Here is a 4,854-nt window from a genome sequence, read left to right as displayed (position 1 = left end):
ACTTTGCTTTGAGGAGAAAGCCACAGAGCACCATGTTCCAGAATGGTGGCAGCATAAAAAATTTGTTCTTCAGAATTGGATTCAGAGTACTCGGCAATCCAGGCACTTGACCCCTGCAACCAAGAGAGAAGAAAGCCTGGTTACTGCTCCAGCTGGTAGCAGAGCTTGGCATCATCCATGTGGTGCTGACTTTAGGTGCATGCAGAATCCAAGAGTTGTGGGGTTAAGAAGGCCTCCACCCTGATATCAGAAGGCCAGGCAGTGTGTGCCTGAGAGGGCAGTGTGTGAAGCTGTGAGTGAGAAGGCAAAGGTGCTGTGGAGATCCCAGAAGATTGGAAAAGCCAGGAATGTGGATCATCTAAGGAAAGCTGCAAAGAGAGAGCAAAGCCGGTCCAAGAGAGAAGCCATGGGAGCTACAACCACTAGAAGTGCCATACAGGTGGAACCACAAAAGCCCTTTGGAGCTCACAATGTGCCAAAGATTGCCTTGGATGCTGGACATGGACCTACAGGACTTCATGTTTGCCCTGCTGGATTTTGGACTTGCTTTGATCTCAATCCTTTGCATCCCCGTTTGTAACTTTTGAAATGAAAATGTTTACCTTGTGCCATTGAATGTTGGAAGTGTTTAACTTTTCATGTGTACAGGGGCTTGCAGAGAAGAGTTTGCCTCATACACTGGAGGAGACTTGGGACTTGGACTTTTCAGCAATGCTGAAACTGTTAGGACTTGGGCAACTCTTAGAGATGGACTAAATACCTTCTGCATAAAGGGATGTGGGTGAGTCTTGGTGGGGTGCAGGAGCAGAATGTTATGGTTCTAATGTCACATAATTTGATAGACCAGTACTGGTTCAGAAGGATTATTAAACCTGCATTAAAATGTTCGGGTTGTGAAATGGCTTTGTATCTGGAATCCACTTTAAAGAATTGTGTCTATTGCCAAGTTGACAAGGGGTGGATTGTAATGGTTGATACATTGCGTCAATCTGAGAATTGAGAAGTTTAGAAGCTAACTAAGTGACTCAGTAGAGGGCCAGGGTCCTCAGGCGGAGATGGTGTGGGTGACAGTGGATAGCCTACACACAATATAAGGGAGGAAAAGAGGCTTGCTTACCCCCCTTTTGTTCTTGCTGCTTTTGCTGTCTTCTGCCTCCTTGAACTGTTGCCCCTCACCCTGCCACCCTGCCTTGAAGCCAGCTGATTACGGACGGAAACCTCCACAAACCGTGAGCTAAATAAACCTCTCCATCTTTAATTTTGGGTGTTGGGTATTTTGTCCCAGCAATGAGAGAAAATTCATTAAGACACCACCTTACTGCAGAGGGAGTGCAGGGGTCCCCAAAAAGGGGCTCTTTCGCTTTGGCTTTAACTGGCCTGCAGGATCCCTTCTTGCCAGGATTTAGTGGGCACTTGGGCTCCACAGCAGACCCTGGGGGTCCCCGGGCCAGGAGCCAGCAGGACTTTGTTGCCAGCTTGTCGTTCATGGCCCAGACTGCTAAGATACTTTAAGAGCCCTGTGGGCCCGGGGTTCTCTACCGCGTCAGAAGGTAGGGAAGGCCTCCCGTGCGCGTCTCAAATGGACCCACAGTTAGAGGGTGTGGGGTGTTTCAAACCCTCATGAGGTGGGCTGGGGATTTAGCTCAGCGGCACAGCGCCTGCCCGGCAAGCACAAGGTTGTGAGTTCGATCCCCGGTACTGGAAAAAACAAAAAACAAAACAAAACAAAAAAACAGCAACAACAACAAAAAAACCCAAACCCTCATGAGGGCTGTTGGCAATAAACAGAGCCAAGACTCGGAAGGCTCTCGGCACAGCTTTGCCGCAGTTTGCTTTAGGGTCTGGTCGGTGTTCTGGACCCTTCCAGAGGGCTGAGGTCTCCGTGCAGGGTGGAGATGCTCCTTTATTCCTAAAGCCTTTGCCAGACTGGAGAGTCTCCTCCAATTTTGCTAGTAAAATTCTTCCTAGTAGGGGAGTAGGACACTGAAGAACAATTAAAATGTCATGGTGGCAGGGCTGGGGATTTAGCTCAGCGGCACAAGCACCTGCCCTGGCAAGTGCAAGGTCCTGAGTTCGATTCCTGGTACCCCCCCAAAAAAAACTAAAAGGAATCGAATTTGCTTACGTCCACGGTCCCCCAGGCTCCTCGCAGGAGCTGGAGATGCCATGGAGGGAACATTGCAGGTTCTCCCGGCCCCTTCTGTCCTCTTTGTCAGAGCAGGAGGTGAGGGTTCTGGCTGGCCCGGCCCCTCTCCAGGAGGGGGACCGTCACCCCTCCAGCACAGGGATCAGGACAGCAGCCGCCTGACACAGGATGGGCCCAGGCGGAGCCTGGTGCAGTCGCAAGCCCCGTGTCCAGTTTCCTCGCGTTCAAAACAAGTTTTCTCTGACAGGCCCTGGGTTTCCCTTGGGCCCCTCGGCTGTGCTTGAAGCGCCGCAGTTGCCATCATTCCGGCTGCCTTCGCGCTCGGTGCCTCTCCCCATCCTCCTCCAGACCCCAACCGCTAAGCCCAGAGAAGGTGATCGCTGAATCCTGCTGTTCGGTCACAGGGGCCTGGGGCCCGTCTGAACTGTTTCTAATTTGCACCGAATGTCTGGGGCTGGCAGGCTCGAGACATTCTGTCCCATCAGTGTCTGTCCTTCTTTGGCAGCTGGATCCAAGTTTGTGTAGTTACTGAAAGCTTCTACTAATCAACTCTAAAAGACAGGTGGAGGCTGAGGCAGGAGGATCACCATGAATTTGAGGCCAGCCTGGACTAAATAGCGAGACCCTGTCTTGAAAAAACAAAAAAAAAACAAAAAAACAAAAAAAGCCAGCTGGATTTTCCTCTCTGCCCTGTGTAACCTTCCTCATGCTGATAGCTGACAGCTATCCAGCAGCTTCCCTCTGTCCCCACGCTAAGAGGGGTCATCGGTTCAGACTTGTGTTTACCCCGTCCAGTGTCATGGTCCCAGTTGGCCCTGCTGGAGGGACAGCGCCCTCTCTGGGCTGAGTCCCTGCCCCCTCCGGAGCGTGCTCTCCTGCACATCTCCCGGCCTCTCCTGGGGCTCGGCTTTTCACCAGGGTACCCAAGCGGCCCAGATGCACTGGACGTCCCAGCGTGAGAGGTCAAAGACAACCCATCTGCAAACCTCCTAGGAGCTTCTGAAAATCAGCCCAAGCATTCTCTGCATCGCAGGGGCTCAGCTGCACCCCACTTGTCCCCAGAGAGTCTGAGGAGGGTGGGGGCCTGGGTTTCGGGGTGTTGGCTGCGGGTGGAGTTTCTGAGCCACTTGGTGAGGGGGCTGATGTCCTGGCCCGGGGATGAGGAGGTTGCGGAGGCTCCTGCTGCTTCTTTCATTAAACAGGTGGGGGACACCGAGATTCCGAGACAGGCGGGGTCTGAGGATGGGATCCGTGTCCCTCTCCTGTTCAGTGGCCTCCTTAAGCACCATATCTCTCTGCCTGAACACGAGGGATTTCAGGCCACCACATTCCTCGCCTTTTTCAGGAAAAAAAAATTCGAACTAGCCAGGTATGGTGGCACACGCCTGTAATCCCAGCACTCGGGAGGCTGAGGCAGGAGGATCACTGTGAGTTTGAGGCCAGCCTGGGCTACAAAGTGAGCTCAAGGCCAGCCTGAACCGCATAGAGAGACCCTGTCTCAAAAAGACAAGAGAACAAAATCGAACTTAGTCTCATTTTATTGACATTTTGTACTCATTTTTAAAATTTCCTAGCTTATCCTGGGGCCTAACGATGAGGTCAGTGTGACAGGCAGGGCGCTTCCCACGGCGCTTTGTGGGACCTATGAAAACAGAGTAGTATTTTTAAAAACTGAGGGAAAGAAAAACTAAAAGTTTAAAATACAGATAAACACACGTCCTGAGTAATCCACCACAGTGACCGCTGGCTTCCGAGACGGCCTCCTGCTGCCTCCGGCGCCATCTGTCGGCCAGCATTGGGCATGACGTCTCAACCGTGGAAGGAAGAGAACGAAAGGCAACTGGGAGAAAATACAAAAGAAATCTCAGCAGTTTTCAGTGTGTTAGTGTTAGAAACATCTTTATGCCATTACAAAAACGCACAAGCTGGACGAGGTGGGGCATTCCTGTAATTGCACTTACCTGGGAGGCTGATACAGGAGGATCGCTGTGAGTTCAAAGCCAGTCTGGGTTACATAGCGAGATCTTGCCTCAAAAAAAAGCCTGGCATAGTGGCATCCTCCTGTAGTCCCAGAACTCAGAAGGCTGAGGCAGGAGGATCACCAGGAGTTCGAGGCCAGCCTGAACTGCATAGCAAGATTCTGTCTCAAAAACTAAAACAAAAAGGGCTGGGGATTTAACTCAGCAGCACAGCGCCTGCCTGGCAAGCACAAGGTTGTGAGTTCAATTCCTGGTACCGGAAAAAAATAAAAAATAAAACAAAAAAGAATGTCATAATATCTGAAACCTATAGGTGAGGTCATATCAAGTTGCTAAATAACCCTGACTGGGCTCAAACTTGCATTCCTTTGCCTCAGCTTAGCCAGACTGCTGTAATTACAAGCATGAGCCACATATGACCCAGCCCAATTTTTAATTTTGATGAAATCTAATGTAGGTAATTTCTTTCTTCTATTTCTGCTTCTGGCATCATATTTAAGAAACCATTGCCAGTGGGCCAGGATGGTGGCACATGCCTGTAGTCCCAGCACTCAGGAGGCTGAGGCAGGAAGATCCTTGTGAGTGCAAGTCCAGCCTGGGCTGCAAAGTGAGCTCAAGGCCAGCCTGAACTGCATAGTGAGACACTGTCTCAAAAAAAAGAAAAGAAACCATTGCCAGCTGAGTGTGGTGGCACACACCAGCACTCTGGGTGGCTGAGGCAATGTAGCA

This window comes from Chinchilla lanigera, unplaced genomic scaffold (assembly GCF_000276665.1).
Source record: "Chinchilla lanigera isolate Chin_1 unplaced genomic scaffold, ChiLan1.0 scaffold00158, whole genome shotgun sequence".
NCBI classification, from domain to species: Eukaryota; Metazoa; Chordata; class Mammalia; order Rodentia; family Chinchillidae; genus Chinchilla; species Chinchilla lanigera.
This window is presented reverse-complemented; position numbering follows the sequence as displayed.